Source organism: Dendrobates tinctorius, unplaced genomic scaffold, assembly GCF_039654945.1.
Source record: "Dendrobates tinctorius isolate UK_male_01 unplaced genomic scaffold, ASM3965494v1 ptg000098l, whole genome shotgun sequence".
Lineage (NCBI taxonomy): Eukaryota > Metazoa > Chordata > Amphibia > Anura > Dendrobatidae > Dendrobates > Dendrobates tinctorius.
In genome coordinates, this window is record NW_027361766.1 from 27,237,092 (window position 1) to 27,259,913 (window position 22,822).

Below are 22,822 nucleotides of genomic sequence, written 5' to 3' on the forward strand. Positions count from 1 at the left end.
TGCCCCTCCCCATTATTACTCTGGCCAGTACCTCCAACATTTCCAGGAGGCAGGACAATTCCCACATCATGGGCATCAGTATGGCCCCACACAGGGCGATGTTGGGCACAGTATACAGCAGCAACCACAGGCTGCTCTTCCACGTTCTCCTTCCTCAACGTATGAGAATTTATAAGTACTGTATGTGGCCACAATCAGTCTGATGGCTGGACATGTCCAGTGCGGTTTCACTGGTGCTCCAAATACAAATCCAAAGGAAAAAACAGGTGTTCTCCATCACCAAACTTTGTTTAATAATTGAACATTCACATTTTTCCACAATGTTTTCCAATCATATTAATAATCCATCATGACAGGCAAGGCTACCTCACGCCTTTCAGACAGATATTACATGTCTGTACAAAAGAGAATATTTAACCGCGCTATACTGTAAAGTCAAAGGATGAAAATACACTACTCACTTGCTAATGCCTAGGAAAGGCGTGCTAGCCTTAGTGAAGTAGTCACCTTTTTTGCAAGCAATCTATAGTAACAAATCAAGGCGACCAGCCTTCATAATATCACGCTCTCTCTATGTCTTAACAAGTGAGTATTGTTTTTTCATCCTTTCACTTGACCAGTATAGCATGGTTAAATATTGTCTGTTCTACAGACATCTAATATCTGTCTGAAAGGCGTGAGATATCCTTGCCTGTCATGGTGGAATATTAATATGATTGGAAAACATTCAGAAGAAATGTGAGTGTTATCTTTTAGCAATAATTTTGGTGCTAGAGAGCACCTCTTTTTTCCTTTGTATTGAAATATTCTCATGCAGCAATGTTGTTATTGCCGAATGTTTTTTTGTGTTATGTTATATAATGTTACTTTTCAAAAAAGTTTTATAATGCAAAAAGGGCAATTTGGCCCATTGCCAAACTTTTCATATGGCAATATTATGTTTGCCTTTAAGAAAAAAAAAGCAAAAAGGCAAAACTAAAAATTTGTCTACTACAGTTAACGTCTCAGTGTGATTTCTCAAAAACCCTGTCAACATACTAACATACGCTAACCACTGCAATGAAACAGTAATAGAATCAGAAGGGGTTGAGTTATATATATTTAGACACACTTAAAGAAACAAATTATAACATAGACACAGCATGCTCTTGCCAAGAAGTTGCCCCCTCAGGTGAGATAAAGTAATTAGTGAAAATATTACACACTTTGAGGCCAGAGAGCGGTCTACGTTGAGGGTTCATAGGTGGTCTCACCCTGCGCACATTGTCCGGCCTATGCACAACACCAGCAGAGGAGGAACAATCATGTATCCTGGTGAAGTTCTGAAGGACCACACAGGCTTTTACAACTTCATTAACATTTTGTTCACTCAACTGAATAGCAGACTGGAGTACCCACCATTTGGCACAAAGAATGCCAAAGGAGCACTCCACCAGTCGCCTAGCACGTGATAGGCGCAAGTTAAAAATTCTGCGCCTGTGGTCAAGGTTGCACCGGGGATATGGCCTCATGACATTCCGCGATAACTGAAACGCCTCATCTGCCACAAGGACATAAGGGACTGATTCTTCAGTGGAGCCTGGTAGCTGGCGTGGTGGTGGTAGATCCAACTGGTTGGTGCGTAGCCGCCGAGCCATTATGGAAGTATTGAAGACTCTAGAGTCTCCCGTCCTTCCATAGGCCCCAATGTCAACAATTATAAACTTGTATTGAGGGTCTGCCAGAGCCTACAATACAACAGAAAAGTATTGTTTATAATTGAGAATTGGGAGCCAGAGTTCGGCGGCTTACGCACCCGGATATGTTTGCCATCCAGGGCCCCAATACAATTAGGAAACTGGCATTCCTCCTCAAAGTCCCTTGATATCCTCAACCAGTCTTCCATCCTGGGCTCGGGCATGACGACTTGATGGAGTCTTGTCCAGATTTCACTACATGTTGACCTCACTATGCCAGAAATGGTAGATCTTCCAATGAGAAACTCATGGTGGAGGGCGGCATAAGACAGGCCAGTGGACAGGAAGCTGAAGAACAACAGAAATGGATAATTTTAGAATGCATAAAGTCCAAAAACATCAGTTACATGCCGACCAAACTTGGTAGGAATTGAGATAGAATAACACACACATATTTGGTTGCACAATGACTAAGTGATATGCAGTACATATTAGACCTAACATTCTGGTGTGTAAGTTGAACCATATTTGGACTAAGATGAGGGCATTAAACTTAGTCCAAAAAGGCAAAAAAACATACTTTAGCCCACACATTATGAACATTGAGAATGTGGTTGTGTAGTACATACCGTATTGTGAGTAGAAGTCGCTCCTCTGCAGATATAGCTTTGCGCATCCTTGTGTCCTGAAAGGTTATCCCAGGGCGCACTGTCTCCAAGAGTCGATCAAATGTGGAAATGCTCATGCGACAGTATTGGTAAAGTTTCACTGGATGCTCCCGCAGAGAAGAATAGAGGCGGTGAAAATGACCTCTTGTGAGTCGTTGCCTCAAAAGTGGATGGACTCACATGCGTCTCCTCCTCCGCGGATCCACTATCACTGGGTATGGTTGCCCAAAGCGCCGTGACAAAAGCCAGTTGAAGAGAACCTGCTCAGTTGTATTGAAACTCAGACCCTCTGCCATGTTGCACATACAACACTAACACACCTAGTGAAGGCAAGGTCACAAATGGACAGAATGGAGGCAGCCACCTGTTCCTGAGCCAATAAATAGGGTGCAGGCTAATGATTTAAATAGTTTGCAGGCCTCAAAACCGTTAAATGTCCATTTTGCAAGGCTGCGAGAAAATCTCGCCATACGGATTGCATACGGATGCCATACGGATTACATATGGATGCCATACGGATTACATACGGATGCTCACATGCGCAAAACACGCGACCGCACTTTGCTTACTGATGACCTACGGAGCACTATTTAGTGGTCATTCATCCATATTACGTCTGTAAACTACGGACCGTATTTTGCATTGTTTAGTGTGACCCCGGCCTCAATGTATAGCACTGAACTGCCATGAGAGAGTTCAATGGGGTTCATCAGCTGGTGAGCTCAGGTCATCTCATGGCACCACTACTGGGTGAGAACTTTCTCACGCAGCAGAGGTGCTGCAAGTGAGATTACAGGTGTTGATCAGCTGATTAACACCAAGCCCTCATCCCATTACCCTGGTGCTAAGGCATCATAATGAAAAAGGTGGTGTTGAACCAAGAAATTACATCACAAAACTTTTTCTAACCCCTTAATCCCATATGACCTACTATTCCATCCGTGTGCCCTGGGACTTAATTCCCAGGGGCGGGATAGTACGTCATAGCGATCAGCGGCGCCCACGTGGTGAGCGCCGCTGATCGCGGCCGGGTGTCAGCTGACACCCAGCACAATGTGTCAGGGGCGGTCATGGATCACCCCAAACACGTTAACCCCTTGCACACCGCGATCAAACACGATCGCGGTGTACAGGGGGTTAAAGGGAAGCATCAGCAGGGAGGGGGCTCCCTCCGTGCTTCCCTGAGCCCCCCACGGCAGCACAATGTGCAGCGCTGCTGCGGGGGGCTCCTTCCTTGCAGGACCCCGAATCCGAGATGGTGACGGGGACCTTCGGGGGCCTGTAGGGAGCCGGCTTCCTCAGTGCCTGCAAAGCGCAGGCATGAGGAAGCCTGCTGCACTGCCTGTGACAGATCGCTGATCTGTCACAGTGATCTGTGATGTGACAGATCAGCGATCTGTCACAGGACAGTGATGTCCCACCTGGGACAATGTAATAAAGTTAAAAAAAAAAAAGTGTTAAAATAATTTAAAAATAATCACCAAATAAATTAGAAAAAGAGAAAAATATTCTCCCTATAAATTCATTTTTTGGAAATAAAAAAAAAACAATAAAAGTACACATATTTGGTATCGCCACGTCCATAGCGACCTCCCCTATTAGTTAACCCCTTTAGCGAACCCCTTAAAAAAAATAAAAATAAAAAACGAAGCAAAAAATAATGATTTATTATCATACCACTGAACAAAAAGTGCAATAACGCGCGATCAAAAAAACGCATATAAATATCCATGGTACCGCTGAAAACGTCATCTTGTCCCGCAAAAAACAAGCTGTCATACACCATCATCAGCGAAAAAATAAAAAAGTTATAGCTCGCAGAATAAAGCGATGCAAAAATAATTATTTTTTATATAAAATAGTTTTCATTGCATAAAACCGACAAAGCATAAAAAAAGACCTAAATGAGGTATCGCTGGAACTGTACCGACCCAAAGAATAAAACTGCTTTATCAATTTTATCGTACGCGGAACGGTGTAAACGCACCCCCCAAAAGAAATTCATGAAACGCTGGTTTTTGTTCAATCTGCGTCCCAAAAATCGGAATAAAAAGTGATCAAAAAATGTCATGTGCCCGAAAATTGTACCAATAAAAACATCAACTCGTCCCGCAAAAAATAAGACCTCCCATGACTCGGTGGGTCAAAATACGGAAAAATTATAGCTCTCAATATGTGGTGATGCAAAAACTATTTTTACAATAAAAAGCATCTTTTAGCATGTGACAGCTGCCAAACATAAAAACCCGCCATAAATAGTAAATCAAACCCCCCCCGCTATCACCCCCTTAGTTAGGGAAAAATAATAAAATTAAAAGAAAATGTATTTATTTCCATTTTCCCATTAGGGTTAGGGTTAGGGCTAGGGCTAGGGTTAGGGCTAGGGTTAGGGTTAGGGCTAGGGTTAGGGATGAGATTAGGGTTAGGGGTGTGTTGGGGTTAGGGTTGGAGTTAGAATTCCACTGTTTGGGCACATCAGGTTCTCTCCAAATGCAACATGGCATCTGATCTCAATTCCAGCCAATTCTGAGTTGAAAAAGTCAAATGGTGGTCCTTCCCCGCCAAGCTCTGCCATGCGCCCAAACAGTGTTTTACCCCCACATATGGGGTATCAGCCTACTCAGGACAAATTGGAAAACAACTTTTGGGGTCCAATTTCTCCTGTTACCCTAAGGAAAATAAAAAATTGGGGGCAAAAATATCATTTTTGTGGAAAAAAATGATTTTTTTATTTTCACGCCCGGGCGTTATAAACTTCTGTGAAGCACTTGGGGGTTCAAAGTGCTCACCACACATCTAGATAAGTTCCGTGGGGGGTCAAGTTTCCAAAATGGGGTCACTTGTGGGGAGTTTCAATAGTTTAGGTACATCATGGGCTCTCCAAACGCACATTACACCTGTAGACCATTCCATCAAAGTCTGCATTCCAAAACGTCACTACTTCCCTTCCGAGACCAGACGTGTGCCCATACAGTAGTTTTCTCCCACATACGGGGTATCAGCGTACTCAGGACATATTGGACAACAACTTTTGGGGTCCAATTTCTTCTGATACCCTTGGGAAAATAAAAAAATTGGGGACTAATTGATCATGTTTGTGGAAAAAATATGATTTTTTTTATTTTCATTCCTGGGCATTATAAACTTCTGTGAAGCCCTTGGGGGTTGAAAGTGCTCACCACAAATCTAGATAAGTTCCTTAGGGGGTCTAGTTTCCAAAATGGGGTCATTTGTGGGGGTTTCCACTGTTTAGGTACATTAGGGGTTCGCCAAAGGCAACATGACACCCGCAGACCATTCCATCAAAGTCTGCATTCCAAAACGTCACTACTTCCCTTCCGAGCCCCGACGTGTGCCCATACAGTAGTTTTCCCCCACATATGGGGTGTCAGCATACTCAGGACAAATTGGAAAACAACTTTTGGGGTCCAATTTCTCCTGTTACCCTTGGAAAAATAAAAAAATGGTGACTAAAAGATCATGTTTGTGGAAAAAATACGATTTTTTTATTTTCGCGCCCGGTCGTTATAAACTTCTGTGAAGCACTTGGGGGTTCAAAGTGCTCACCACACATCTAGATAAGTTCCGTGGGGGGTCAAGTTTCCAAAATGGGGTCACTTGTGGGGAGTTTCAATAGTTTAGGTACATCATGGGCTCTCCAAACGCACATTACACCTGTAGACCATTCCATCAAAGTCTGCATTCCAAAACGTCACTACTTCCCTTCCGAGACCAGACGTGTGCCCATACAGTAGTTTTCTCCCACATACGGGGTATCAGCGTACTCAGGACATATTGGACAACAACTTTTGGGGTCCAATTTCTTCTGATACCCTTGGGAAAATAAAAAAATTGGGGACTAATTGATCATGTTTGTGGAAAAAATATGATTTTTTTTATTTTCATTCCTGGGCATTATAAACTTCTGTGAAGCCCTTGGGGGTTGAAAGTGCTCACCACAAATCTAGATAAGTTCCTTAGGGGGTCTAGTTTCCAAAATGGGGTCATTTGTGGGGGTTTCCACTGTTTAGGTACATTAGGGGTTCGCCAAAGGCAACATGACACCCGCAGACCATTCCATCAAAGTCTGCATTCCAAAACGTCACTACTTCCCTTCCGAGCCCCGACGTGTGCCCATACAGTAGTTTTCCCCCACATATGGGGTGTCAGCATACTCAGGACAAATTGGAAAACAACTTTTGGGGTCCAATTTCTCCTGTTACCCTTGGAAAAATAAAAAAATGGTGACTAAAAGATCATGTTTGTGGAAAAAATACGATTTTTTTATTTTCGCGCCCGGTCGTTATAAACTTCTGTGAAGCACTGGAGGGTTCAAAGTGCTCATCACACAACTAGATAAGTTCCTTAGGGGGTCTAGTTTCCAAAATTGGGTCACTTGTGGGGGGTTTCCACTGTTTAGGTACATAAGGGGCTCTCCAAAAGCAACATGACACCCGCAGACCATTCCATCAAAGTCTGCATTCCAAAACGTCACTACTTCCCTTCCGAGACCCGACGTGTGCCCATACAGTAGTTTTCTCCCACATATGGGGTATCAACGTACTCAAGACAAATTGGACAACAACTTTTGGGGTCCAATTTCTCCTGTTACCCTTGGGAAAATAAAAAAAATTGGTTACTAAAAGATCATGTTTGTGGAAAAAATACGATTTTTTTATTTTCACGCCCGGGTGTTATAAACTTCTGTGAAGCACTGGAGGGGTCAAAGTGCTCACCACACATCTAGATAAGTTCCTTAGGGGGTCTAGTTTCCTAAATGGTGTCATTTGTGGGGGGTTTCCACTGTTTTGGTATATCAGGGGCTCTCCAAACGCGACATGGTGTCCGATCTCAATTCCAGCCAAAAACGTCAAATGGCGCTGCTTCCCTTCCGAGCTCTGCCATGCGCCCAAATAGTGGTCTACCCCCACATATGGGGTATCAGCGTACTCAGGACAGATTGCACAATAACTTTTAGGGTCCTGTTACCCTTGGAAAAATAAGAATTGAGGGTGAAAATATCATTTTTGTGGAAAAAATATGATTTTTTAATTGTACGGCTGTATGTTATAAACTTCTGTGAAGCCATTGGGGGTTCAAAGTTCTCACCACACATCTAGATAAGTTCCTTGGGGGGTCTAGTTTCCAAAATGGTGTAATTTGTGGAGGGTTTCCACAGTTTTGGTACATCAGGGGTTTTCCAATCGCGACATGGTGTCCGATCTCAATTCCAGCCAAAAACGTCAAATGGCGCTGCTTCCCTTCCGAGCTCTGCCATGCGCCCAAATAGTGGTTTACCCCCACATGTGGGGTATCAGCGTACTCAGGACAAATTGCACAATATCTTTTATGGTCCTGTTACCCTTGGGAAAATAAAAATTGGGTTGAAAAGATCATTTTTGTGGAAAAAATATGATTTTTTAATTGTACTGCAGTACGTTATAAACTTCTGTGAAACCCTTGTGGGTTCAAAGTTCTCACCACATATCTAGATAAGTTCCTTAGGGGGTCTAGTTTCCAAAATGGGGTCACTTGTAGGGGGTTTCCACTGTTTAGGTACATCAGGGGCTCTCCAAATGTGACATGGCATCCGATCTGAATTCCAGCCAATTTTGCATTGGAAAAGTCAAACGGCGCTCCTTCCCTTCTGAGCACAGCAATGCGCCAAAACAGTGGTTCCCCCCAACATATCAGGACATCCCCCCAACATATCAGGATATCACCGTACTCAGGACAAATTGCACAATAAATTTTGCAGTCCAATTTCTCCTGTTACCCTTGGTAAAATAAAAAAAAATTGAACCTGAAGTATTTTTTTTGTGAAAAAACGTTAAATGTTCATTTTTTTTTAAATATTCGAAAAATTCCTGTGACGCACCTAAAGGGTTAATAAACTTCTTGAATGTGGTTTTGAGCACCATAAGGGGTGCAGTTTTTAGAATGGTGTCACTTTTGGGTATTTTCTATCATATAGACCCCTCAAAGTGGCTTCAAATGTGATGTGGTCCGTAAAAATAAAATGGTGTTGCAAAAATGAGAAATCACTGGTCAATTTTTAACCCTTATAAATTCACAACAAAAAAAAAATTTTGGTTGCAAAATTGTGCTGATGTAAAGTAAACATGTGGAAAATGTTACTTATCAAGTTTTTTGTGTGCCGTATCTCTGTGATTTAAGGGCATAAAAATTCAAAGTTGTAAAATTTGGAAATTTTCTAAATTTTTGCCAAATTTCCATTTTTTTCACAACTAAACGCAAGTTATTTGAATGAAATTTTACCACTAACATGAAGTACAATATGTCACGAGAAAACAATGATAAATCCAAAGGGAATTCGTAGTTATATTCCGTGCTGCCGCGGAGACAAATTCCAGGAGAATGCTGTATGATTGCAGTGGTTTTATTCTACGCGTTTCAGGGGTCTCAGACGAGAAAACAATGTCAGAATCACCGGGATCCATGGAAGCGTTTCAGAGTTATTACCTCATAAAGGGACAGTGGTCAGAATTGTAAAAATTGGCCCGGTCATGAATGTGCAAACCACCCTTGGGGCTTAAGGGGTTAAATATCTTTACTTAGCTCAAAAAAGCCTTCATTGCTGTACAAAAACACATGCAAAAATGCATACAAAACCACAGCAAAAAAAGCAACAAAAATGCACCAAAAAGCACGTTTTTGCTTCCAAGAGATGCAGAGACGTTGCAGAAATTTTTGCAACCAAATGCTCAATGTGCGCAGATACTCTAAAAAGTCTATTTCACCTTTGTATGCAGTAAACTAAATGCTGTAACCACAAATTGTCCCTGAAAAACAAGTCCTCATATGTCTGTGTCAACAAAGAAATAGTTTGTAATGTGATTATTTAGCCATTTCTCACCTGTTTGAAAACCTGTCAAAAACTCCAGTGTTTTGTGACTAATGTTTCCATAGCAACAGCAAATAGTTATGCACTGTCACCAGCACTGAATGTACTGATTCTCCAAATGGGGTTTCCTGTGATCTTGATAGGGGAATTACTAGTAATCGTACATTTATTGGTAGTTTTTGATTCCTAATATAACAGTAAGTTTTTTTTTTAAATATAACATAACAATTTACAGAAAACACACATGATTACAAAAATGTTAAAAAAATATTTTACACTAATCAAAACTTCCCTAGGGGTTGTTCTCAATAATCATGCAGTATAAACAGGCTGTTGATTCCCTGGCGAATGAACAAAATGTGTGAAATTATCTGGTGGTTTGCCAGAGGGAAAGATTGCAGCCCCAATTCACTAAGACTGTACACATGAATCTAAATGAAGGGGCATGGTGGATTAAGAGGAATTCGACTCATAAAGTGATGCATGACACTTAATGAACTAGACGAATTTTAAAAGTTTAGTACACCCATGTACACCTTGCCAGAAATTTTCCGATGTAAGTAACATCATAACTGTTCATCAACTAGCCAGACACTCCTGTGTTGCACCAGTTCTGCCCACTTCGGCACAACCTTGAGTTAGGTTAAAATTTTGGAACTTTTTAATGTGTTTTACGTCATGATTCTGCAGTCAATTCCTAAAAAATTGGGGCCTGCATCTTTCTCATTCATCGTTCCCACAAACTGTATGATGAAATCAGCACAGCGTTGTGCTGATGGTTTCCACGGTGACCCCGGGCCACAGGATGGCCGTGGGGTTCTTCAGGGAAGGTAGACTCTGAGAGCCTACTAAGAGCAAGCATTGATACGCCTCCTCCCTGCCTGTCAGATGCTGCTCTGATGCCCTGCAGTGCAGAAACATTGCAGAGTATCAGATCAGTGTAAAGATTATGTAAAAATGTAAAAAAAGTTCTGAAAAATTGTAAAAATATAAAAAAACAAAGAACAAAAATTTAAAAATATTCCTTTTAAATATATTTGTGTAAAAAATAAAATAAAAAAGTCCACACATATGGTATCGCCACATATACAACTCGACCAATAACATCAGAAACCAAAAAAAGGGGGTGGGTCAAAAAACTATGCTTTATCATCAAACTACCGAACAAAAAGTGAAATAAAACGTGGAAAAAAGACGAATGTAAATAAAAATGGTACAGCTGCAAACGTCTTGCTATCGCACAGCAAACAACATTTTCTCTCCTTCTTGTTCCCCTGCTGCTCTGAGTGCTTGCAAACCTTAGGACAGCAGGCACCAAGTAATGACATCATCACGCCCGCTGACAGTGTCTGCATCAGTGATGTTGGACGCAGAGGGGGATTGATGGGAGAGGGAACATGTCACTCCCTGTCTCATCAGTGCTTTCAACTATATCAGCATCTAGCCGATACAGTTGAATCTGCGATAGGGGCTGGGGGGCCCAGTGCTGGCGTATAGTGTATAGTGTACAGGTAATAAAATGATCACTGGTGATATTATAAACAGGAGCTTTGTATATAGTGTATAGTGCTCAGGTAATACAGAGATCAGATCACCAGTGATATTAAACACAGGAGCTATGTATATAGAGTACAGGTAATACAGTGATCACCAGTGACATTATCTACAGGAGCTCTGTATATAATGTCAGTGTACAGGTAATACAGTGATCACCAGTGACATTATACACAGAAGCTCTGTATATAGTGTCAGTGTACAGGTAATACAGTGATCACCATTGATATTATACATAGAAGCTCTGTATATAGTGTCAGTGTACAGGTAATACACTAATCACCATTGACATTAGATACAGAAGTTCTGTATATAGTGTACAGTGAACAGGTAATAGAATGTATAATGTCAGTGTACAGGTAGCAACTGACACACCAGTGACCTGAAGTCCCTCATCTTTGCTTTTCTTTTTCATGCAGTGCAGACCGCTATAATTTCTTCCAGCCAGGACTTGTCTTTGCATAAAATAACACATAGTTACCTAAATCCCGCTTTTAGAGCACATTCCCCACTTTTTCCCTTTCTTCTACACAATACATCTGAAACCCACCAATAATATAATAATAATACATTTTATTTCTATAGCGCTGACATTCCGCAGCACTTTACATTTCAGAGGGGACTTGTACAGACAATATACATTACAGCATAACAATAATCACATAGATCATAACAGATACCAAGAGGAATGAGGGCCCTGCTCGCAAGCTTACAATCTATGAGGAAAAAAGGGGAGACACGAAAGGTGGGTGGTAACAGATGCCCTGATTATATGGACCAGCCATAATGTTAAGTGTGTAACAGTACGGATGCAGAGGGCTAATGGATGCATAAAGCATGTGGGAACATGATGCGGGGAACCTGGTTATGGTAAAAAAACTTTTGGCTGTGCTACACAGGGATAGATTAGGTTAATATGTTGAGGCAATAGGCCAGTCTGAATAAATGCGTTTTCAGGGCACGCTTAAAATTGTGGGGATTGGGGACTAATCGTATTGACCTGGGAAGTGCATTCCAAAGAATTGGCGCAGCACGTGTATAGTCTTGAAGACGCGAGTGGGAGGTTCTGATTATTGAGGATGCTAACCTCAGGTCATCAGCAGAACGGAGGGCGTGGGTAGGATGGTATACTGAAACAAGGGAGGAGATGTAGGGTGGTGCTGAGCCATGGAGGGCTTTTTGGGTGAGGGTAATAAGTTTGTACTGGATTCTGGAGTGGATGGGTAGCCAGTGTAATGACTAGCACAAGGTAGAGGCGTCGGTGTAACGATTGGCGAGGAATATGATCCTGGCAGCTGCATTCAAGACAGATTGGAGGGGGGAGAGTTTGGTAAGAGGGAGACCGAGTAGAAGGGAGTTACAATAGTCGAGACGAGAATGAATAAGAGAAACAGTAAGAGTTTTTGCAGAGTCAAAAGTAAGAAAAGGTCGAATTCTAGAAATGTTTTTGAGGTGCAGATAACAAGAGCGAGCCAGTGATCGGATGTGGGGGACAAAGGAAAGCTCAGAGTCAAGTATGACCCCAAGACAGCGGGCATGTTGCTGGGGAGTAATAGTAGAACCACACACGGAAATGGCAATGTCGGGTATAGGTACATTAGTAGCGGGAGGAAACACAAGGAGTTCATATATAATTAGTTATTATGCAATCCACAATTCCAAATATAAATTATAATCCACCACTGTGCCCCCATCAACTATAAATAGCCATTTTCCCAAGTAATAAATATATATATTAATTAGGCCCTGTATGCTTTCGCCAATTCATTACCAGTCACTGCATCCTCAACACCCTCTACTATGTGCCTCCCGCTCCACCGATTCATTATATTTACATGCCCTTTCTCCACAATTCATTGTTATGTCTTCTCTCTCTCCCACCCCCACCCTCTATTCATTATCAATTGCTCTAATCCCACATTCAATACATCATTTTCTCCCACCACCCTCAAAATTCATGATTATTTGCTGTCCCCCAGGTCCTCATTTGCTCTTCTCATCCCTCACCTTCAGTTCAATTGCTGTCTCCTGTCCCTCACTTCATCATTTGCAGCTCCCCTCCATCATTTGCAGCACCCCATCATCATTTGCAGCACCTCCTCCATCACTTGCAGCCCCCTTTATCATTTGCAGCACCCCCTCCATCATTTGCAGCACCCCCTCAATCATTGGCAGCCCCCCTTTCATCATTTGCAGCACCCCTCCCTCATTTACTGCACCACTTTTATCATTTGCTGCACCCCCTCCATCATTTGCAGCACCCCCATCCATCATTCCCAGCTCCCTCCATCATTTGCAGCACCCCTCACCCATTTAAATTCATTTTATAAAGACAAAAAAAACTTTTCATACTTACCTCACAAGTAGAGATGAGCGACTTTGCCTTTTTTAGGGTTGAGTTGGGTTTCATGAAACCCGACTTTCTCAAAAGTCGAGTCGAACAAAATCGGCCGACTATCGTGAAAAGTCGAAGGTCCGACTGAAACACAAAACCCAATGCAAGTCAATGGGGAAGCAAAGTCGGCAGGAAGTGGAGGACAGTAAACACACCTACTGTTAGGAACGGCGGAACGCACTAAATAAAAATAAATAATAAAGTGCGTTCGCCGCTCGGGGTCCACCGTGCAGTAGAAGTTACACCACTGCTAGGTAATGACAGAGGAGCAATATGGCGGTATGATGCGCACGGGTTCAACTTCACCCGGAGTGCGCAATGTCGCTAGCGTAGCGGTGCGGTGTGCACAGTGGCTTAAGGCTTGCCACTGACTGGCGCTGACTGCTAAACTAATTCCCTATCCACATGCGTAATATTAGAGGGAAGGGGTTTTATAATGAGTCAGTCACCAGAAACATACATCTGTCACCATTCACAAAGAGCAAGTATAGTCTACACTAGCGCATGGCCGAACGGTTATGCACGCTTTTTATAGCCGCGCGGGACCTTCCAGATCTCCGAGATGGACCAATGAGATCTGGAGCAGGACATGGGCACATGACTCCCGATCTCCAATGGGAGATCGTTTTGTGAGCATGCCCAGTAGGAGCACAGAGAAATTTAGTCTCTGGAGCGGTCTGCTGCAAAGTAATCTTCTCTGCAGTAGATAGACAGCAGGAGACAGCGGAATGTGAGGCTCTGGATTCCTGCAGAGCAGACGCAGAAACCTGATGCATAACATTACCCCCCTCCTAGGGCCCCCTCCTCTCTGAGCCTTCCAATCCCCCACCCTGTGCCCATCAGAGGCATAGGCCTCAGACTCGTCCGGAGGCAAGTCTGATGTCCCGGTAGGTGACACGGAAAACCGGGACACGTGGAAGGTATCAGAGGCGGCAAGATCGCCAGGTTTAAGAAGGGACACGTGGGAGACAACGGGCGTGGCAAAACCGCCCGGAGCATAAGTTGAAATGGAACGCCGCGGTGTGATGGCGGTCGTCTCCACTCTCTGCTTAAGGAGGCTAACCCGAGCACATGAGGCGCATGCCTGAATATGTTTTTTAAGGTCCCGAGCCCTGTGCGGCCACCAATACGACCCCGCCAGGAGTTTTGTGGTCTGCATGTATCCACAGTGACCACCCGCCCTGGATGCGTGTGCCCACGTGAGGACATTTGGTCAAAGGTGGGGAGGGACTAAGGTCTTGCCCGGCGGCACAGAGTTTGGCCATTGCGGGACACTTGTCCTGAGAAACAGCGCGTTAACAATGGTAACGGCAAATGGAGTTTTGCGCCGGACGCTCCTCGAGAACGGCGTAAGACACTTCCATGGGCTCTGAGAGTGGAGTCTCTGGCTCGGGTGGTTCCAGAGGCTCAAAAAAGTTGGGAGCCGAGGTAACCTTCCGTTTGGATTGAGCACACTCCTGACCGCGCTCCGAAAAAAGGAGATCAATGTGGGTGGAAATGGAAATCAGCTCTTCCAAACTTGCAGGAACCTCTCTGGTAGAGAGAGCATCCTTAACATGCTCCGCTAAACCTCTCCAAAACACAGGGATGAGGGATTTATCAGACTACTCCAGCTCGGAAGCCAGTGTTCGAAAACGAACGGCATACTGACTAACCGAGAGGGATCCCTGAGTCAAAGCGAGTAGCTGAAGAGAGGTGTCGTGCTTGACCCGTGGTCCCAGGAAGACCTGCTTAATAGCTGTTAGAAACTGAGCAGCAGTCTGAACCTCTGGGACACCACGCTCCCATAGTGGCGTAGCCCACTCCAACGCCTTGCCCAACAGAAGGGAAACAATAAACCCCAACTTGGCCCGTTCCGTAGGGAATTGCCCAGCCAGTAACTCCAGCTGGATAGAGCACTGGCTGACGAAACCCCTACAGGAAGCGCCATCGGCAGAAAATTTATCGGGCAACTGGAGGCGGGTAACTGTCGGTGCGTGGGATGACGTGGACATACGTGAAACTGCCTCTGCGATCGCCTGTACAGCAGCCTCCGAAGACTTCACAGCTGCGATAACACTCTCAAGAGTAGCCAACCGGCCCTCTAGCTGGTGAATGCACTGAAGGAGTTGCTGCTGATCTGCCATTACTAGCCAGACCCTGGCGCTAGTATAATGTTAGGAACCGCGGAACGCACTAAATAAAAATAAATAATAAAATGCATTCGCCACTCAGGGTCGCAGCTCCTCGGCGACTTTTGAATTTGACCGACCTGTTTCACTCAACTTTACTCACAAGTGATCCCTAGCGGGCACAGCTCCTCTTCTTGCCAAATTAGATGCTATACCTGTAAGGAGCCCATACATGCTATCATTTCCAGCAGTGAATCATATAGAATGTATGGGCTTCTGACTGGGTCTGCAAGGAGCCCATATAGTCTAGCACATTCACTACTGAGACAGCTAGAATGTATGGGATGTAGTCAGGATCTGGAGGGAGCCCATACATTCTAGCTACAACCATGTCCTCATACATGTTGGCGCATACGCGATGATGTCATTGCGTATGATCCGACACCTGACCTGAAGTCCAGGGAGGGCAGAGGGAGTCAGAGCTGCACAGCGGTCAAGGTTAGACGGGCTGTGCACAGCTCCGAGAAAGCTCCCGGGCCCCGTCGCCAGCATGTGCGCACAGCAGCACATTTGTGCACGATTGGACCCCAGCCCGATGAGCTGAAGCACAAGAGGTGGGGCCCTGGGGGCCCCCTTGTGTGCCACTGGTCATCAGGCCTCATACAGCAGTAAGGACAGTAATGACCTGATGGCGGCCCTGATCAGGGGCTTTCCAAACGTGACATGCCGTCCGATCTCAATTCCAGCCAATTTTGCATTGAAAAGTCATACAGCCCTCCTTCCCTTCCGAGCTCAACCATGCACCCAAACAGTGGTTTACCTGCATATATGGGGTATAAGCGTACTCAGGAAAAAATTGTGCAACAACTTTTGGGGTCCAATTTCTCTTGTTACCCTTGGTAAAATAAAAAAATTGGATCTGAAGTAAATTTTTTGTGAAAAATAAATGTTCATTTTTTTTAAACATTTCAAAAATTCCTGTGAAGCACCTGAAGGGTTAATAAACTTCTTGAATGTGGTTTTGAGCACCTTGAGGGGTGCAGTTTTTAGAATGGTGTCACTTTTGGGTATTTTCTATCATATAGACCCCTCAAAGTGACTTCAAATGTGATGTGGTCCATAAAAAATGGTGGAAAAATGAGAAATCACTGCTTAAATTTTAACCCTTATAAATTTCTAAGAAAAAAAAAATTTTGGTTCCAAAATTGTGCTGATGTAAAGTAAACATATGGGAAATGTTACTTATTAAGTATTTTATGGTGACATATCTCTGTGATTTAAGGGCATGAAAATTCAAATTTTCACCAGATTTCCATTTTTTTCACAAATAAACGCAAGTAATATCAAATAAATTATACCACTGTCATGAAGTACAATATGTCAAGAGAAAAAATTGTCAAAATCAATGGGATGCATGGAAGCATTCCAGAGTTATTACCTCATAAAGGGACAGTGGTCAGAATTGTAAAAATTGGCCTGGTCATTAACGTGCAAACCACCCTTGGGGGTTAAGGGGTTAATATCCCAGGCCATAGATGTTAATGCCACATTTCCTATCATAATTTTAGCTTTCTATACATACTAGACATGGCATATACACCTTTGGGCCTCTTTCACACGTCAGCATACCTCCCACCTTTTGAAGACAGGAAAGAGGGACAAAGGCTGTGGCGTGCGCAGTGCGCCATGGCAAATTTTAGAACACGCCCTCAACCACACCCTTTTCACAACTAGTCACACCCATGTCCATGCCCTACACACACCCATTTAGCACTGCTGATCACACTGACTGGTACTGAGGGCACAGTGTCTGGTACTGTGGGCACACAGACTGGTACTGAGGAAAAGAAAGAACAGAAAGAGAAAAAAGAAAATAGAGAGAGAGAGAGAGGAAATAAAGAATAGAGAGAGAAAGAAAGAAAGAAAGAAGGAAAGAAAGATAGAAAGAAAGAAAGAGAAAGAAAGAGAAAGAAAGAAAGAAAGAAAGAAAGAAAGAAAGAAAGAAAGAAAGAAAGAGAAAGAAAGAAAGAAAAGAACAGAGAGAAAGAAAGAGGGGAGAGAAAGAACAGAGAGAGAGGGGAAAGAAAGAAAGATGGTACAGAAAGAACAGAGAGAAAGAAAAAGAAAGAAAGAGAACAGAGAGAGAGAAAGAACAGAGAGAAATAAAGAACAGAGAGAGAAAGAGAGGAAAGAACAGAGAGAGAAAGGAAGAACAGAGAGTGAAAGAAAGATTAGAGAGAGAAAGAAAGAGGGGAAAGAAAGAACAGAGAAAGAAAGAGGGGAAAGAAAGAACATAGCAAAAGAAAGAACAGAGAGAGAGAAAGGAAGAGGGGAAAGAAAGAAAGAACAGAGATAAAGAAAGAAGAGAGAAAGAGAGGAGAGAAAGAAAGAACAGAGAAAAAGATTAGAGAGAGAAAGAAATAGGGGAAGAAAGAAAGAACAGAGAGAGAGAGAAAGAGGGGAAAGAAAGAACAGAGAGAAAGAAAGAAAGAGAGGAAAGAAAGAAAGATTAGAGAGAGAAAGAAAGAAACAGAGAGAGAAAAAAAGATTCTATAAAGATACTATAGCAGCCCGGGTCCCATTGTAATGCCACAGGGCTCCATTTCCTACACCTCGTACAAACATGGCTCCGCTGCATACACCTCCTACACATGCGGCTCCCCTTCGTACACCTCGAATACATGCGGCTCTGCTCCATACACACGCGGCTCCGCTTCGTACACCTCGTACACACGTGGCTCCGCTCCGTACACCTTGTACACGTGCGGCTCTGCTCCGTACACCTCGTACATGTGCGGCTTCGCTCCGTACACTTCGTACACGTGCGGCTCCGCTCCGTACACCTCGTACACGCACGGCTCTGCTCCACACACCTCGTACATGTGTGGCTCTGCTCCGCACATCTCGTACACATGTGGCTCTGCTCCACACACCTCGTACATGTGCAACTCTGCTCCATACACCTCGTACAAACGCGGCTCTGCTCCGTACAACTCGTACACGTGCGACTCTGCTCAGTACACCTCGTACACACGTGGCTCTGCTCCATACACCTCGTACACATGCGACTCTGCTCCGTACAACTCGCACACATGTGGCTCTGCTCAGTACACCTCGTACATGTGTGGCTCTGCTCCACACACCTCGTACACGTGCGGCTCCAATTCGTACACCTCGTACACAAGTGGCTATGCGCCATACACCTCGTACACATGGCTCCACTCCATACACCTCGCACACGCGCGGCTCTGCTCCACACACCTCGTACATGTGTGGCTCTGCTCCGCACACCTCGTACACATGCGGCTCTGCTCCACACACTTTGTACACGTGCGGCTCTGCTCCGCACACCTCGTACACGTGCAACTCTGCTCCGTACACCTCTTACAAACGCGGCTCTGCTCCGTACACCTCGTACACGTGCGACTCTGCTCAGTACACCTCGTACACACATGACTCTGCTCCATATACCTCGTACACATGCGACTCTGCTCCGTTCAACTCGCACACATGTGGCTCTGCTCAATACACCTCGTACATGTGCGGCTCTGCTCCGCACACCTAGTACATGTGCGGCTCCAATCCGTACACCTCGTACACATGTGGCTATGCGCCGTACACCTCGTACACATGGCTCCACTCCGTACACCTCGTACACGTGCAACTCTGCTCCGTACACCTCATACACACGTGGCTCTGCTCCGTACACATGCGACTTTGCTCTGTACACCTCGCACACACGTGGCTCTGCTCCGTACACCTCGTACTTGTGCGACTCTGCCACATCCACGCTGAAAACCCCTCCTGACCCCACACATAAACTTAACCTCATCCAGCACCATGACAACCAGCACAGCAGAGTCCTGCAGACCCTCAGGGGTCAAGTCTGTTTGCACAGGACCTGTGATGAGCTCACAGGAGGGGAGTAGTCAGGGGTCACATGATCAGTGGCCTCGGACGCCCCTGATCATGTGACCCCTGAGTCCTCCCCTCCTGTGACCTCATCACAGGTCCTGTGGGCACTGAAGATTAGAACCCAGCGATGGGCGATATCATTGCTGTGATTCATCACTGTGGGGCTGCGGTGGCCAGTGGGTCTGTCTGGGGGGGCGTGGCGGCTCAGTGAAATGCGGGAAAAATTATCTACCACCCGGGACAGCGGGACATGCAATCAAAAACGGGATTGTCCCGCCAAATCCGGGATGGTTGGGAGCTTTGCGTCAGTGTGTGTTTGGTGACAGTTTTCACACATACCGGAGACACACATGTAGAACTATTCAAGTGAATGCATCTGTGCACATGTCGGTGTGTTTCCATGGACCATGTGTCTGTGGGCAAAACATGCTGACATGTCTGTTTTTTAACAGCAGCACATGCTTCAAAATATCTTGCACATATGTACACGGATGACACAAGGATAACATCCGTGTCATCAGTGTGACGTGAAGCGGCACCTGGGAAGCAGCGGTACAGTTAGCGCTGTTAACCATGCCGCATGCTGAAGACCTCTCTCATCATTCTCCCTGCTCTGCCAGCAATCAGCACGAGCAGGGGAGAATGTTGAGAGTTACAGTGGGGAAAAAAAGTATTTAGTCAGTCAGCAATAGTGAAAGTTCCACCACTTAAAAAGATGAGAGGCGTCTGTAATTTACATCATAGGTAGACCTCAACTATGGGAGACAAACTGAGAAAAAAAAATCCAGAAAATCACATTGTCTGTTTTTTTTTCATTTTATTTGCATATTATGGTGGAAAATAAGTATTTGGTCAGAAACAAGCAATCAAGATTTCTGGCTCTCACAGACCTGTAACTTCTTCTTTAAGAGTCTCCTCTTTCCTCCACTCATTACCTGTAGTAATGGCACCTGTTTAAACTTGTTATCAGTATAAAAAGACACCTGTGCACACCCTCAAACAGTCTGACTCCAAACTCCACTATGGTGAAGACCAAAGAGCTGTCAAAGGACACCAGAAACAAAATTGTAGCCCTGCATCAGGCTGGGAAGACTGAATCTGCAATAGCCAACCAGCTTGGAGTGAAGAAATCAACTGTGGGAGCAATAATTAGAAAATGGAAGACATACAAGACCACTGATAATCTCCCTCGATCTGGTGCTCCACGCAAAATCCCACCCCGTGGGGTCAGAATGATCACAAGAACGGTGAGCAAAAATCCCAGAACCACGCGGGGGGCCCTAGTGAATGAACTGCAGAGAGCTGGGACCAATGTAACAAGGCCTACCATAAGTAACACACTACGCCACCATGGACTCAGATCCTGCAGTGCCAGACGTGTCCCACTGCTTAAGCCTGTACATGTCCGGGCCCGTCTGAAGTTTGCTAGAGAGCATTTGGATGATCCAGAGGAGTTTTGGGAGAATGTCCTATGGTCTGATGAAACCAAACTGGAACTGTTTGGTAGAAACACAACTTGTCGTGTTTGGAGGAAAAAGAATACTGAGTTGCATCCATCAAACACCATACCTACTGTAAAGCATGGTGGTGGAAACATCATGCTTTGGGGCTGTTTCTCTGCAAATGGGCCAGGACGACTGATCCGGGTACATGAAAGAATGAATGGGGCCATGTATCGTGAGATTTTGAGTGCAAACCTCCTTCCATCAGCAAGGGCATTGAAGATGAAACGTGGCTGGGTCTTTCAACATGACAATGATCCAAAGCACACCGCCAGGGCAACGAAGGAGTGGCTTCGTAAGAAGCATTTCAAGGTCCTGGAGTGGCCTAGCCAGTCTCCAGATCTCAACCCTATAGAAAACCTTTGGAGGGAGTTGAAAGTCCGTGTTGCCAAGCGAAAAGCCAAAAACATCACTGCTCTAGAGGAGATCTGCATGGAGGAATGGGCCAACATACCAACAACAGTGTGTTGCAACCTTGTGAAGACTTACAGGAAACGTTTGACCTCTGTCATTGCCAACAAAGGATATATCACAAAGTATTGAGATGAAATTTTGTTTCTGACCAAATACTTATTTTCCACCATAATATGCAAATAAAATGAAAAAAAAAACAGACAATGTGATTTTCTGGATTTTTTTTTCTCAGTTTGTCTCCCATAGTTGAGGTCTACCTATGATGTAAATTACAGACGCCTCTCATCTTTTTAAGTGGTGGAACTTGCACTATTGCTGACTGACTAAATACTTTTTTTCCCCACTGTATATTCAACTGATAACAACAACAGCAGGTGACCTGCACTATAAATAAATAAATAGGCCTGCATGAGTTCCCCTGTATTTTTGATAACCAGCTAGGCAAAACCGACAGCTGTGGGCTGCAACATTTAGCTGTCAGCATTAGCAATGTTGGTTATCAAGAATAGAGGGGTCCCTACGCCATATTTTTAAGTATTTAAATAAACAATTAAAAAAATGGTAGGGAGTCTCTTCCATTTTTGGCAACCAGTCTTGCTAAAGCTGACAGCTGGGGGCTGGTATTCTCTGGATGGTAAGGGGCCATGGATATTGACCCTGCAGCCTACAAATAGCAGCCTTCAGGAACCCAGAAAAGGCATATCTATTAGATTTGTCTATTCTGGCACTTAGCCTGACTCTTCCCACTTGCCCTGTAGTGATGGCAAGTGGGTAACACTTGTTGGGTTGATGTCACCTTTGTTTTGTCTGGTGGCATCAAGCCCAAAGGTTTGTAATGGAGAGGCGTCTATAAGATGCCTACAAGATGCCTACAAGAGTATTGAAGAAAAAGTCACTGAGTTCACTGCAGTTCAGCTAAGTGAGTTCACCACAGATCTTTGGAAAGGGCTTCAATGAAATGGGCATTAGGTGAGTATAACTGTGTTTGTTATTTTTAAATAAAAATGGAGAAATGTGTTTTGTTTTGATTTCAAATAAAGGACTTTATACTTGCTGTGTCTTTATTTACAATACAACTATAGAATAAGTAATGGATAGGTGTCTTATAGATGCCTCTCCATTACTAACCTGTGGGCTTGATGTTATCAGAAAATACAAAGGTGACATCAACCCCACAAATATTACCTCACTTGCCACCGCTACAGAGCAATTGGGAAGACCTGGGCAAAGTGCCATCTAATGGATGTGCCTTTTCTGGGTGGCTGTGGGCTGCTATTTTTAGGCTGGGGGCTCAATATCCTTGGCCCCTTACCTGAGAAAATCAACCTCCAGCTGTCTACTTTAGCATTGCTGGTTATCAAAATTAGGGGGGACCCCACGCTGTTTTTTTCAATTATTTATTTAAATAATTTAATAAAACAGCATGGGGTCCCTCTATCCTTCATAATCAACCTTGCTGTAACTGACAGCTGAGGTTGCAGCCCGCAGCTGTCAGTTTTGCCTGGCTGGTTATCAAAAATACGGGGGGAACCCATGCTTTTTTTAACTTATTTATAGAGCAGGTGGCGGCTGATGTATACTCCCATCAGACGCCGCCTGCTCTCGCTGTTATCAGTTGAATATAACTTTGAACATTCTTCCCTGCTCACACTGATCGCCGGCAAAGCAGGGGAGAATGATGCGAGCGGTCTTCAGGACCCGGGGCCTGGGAACAGTGCTAAT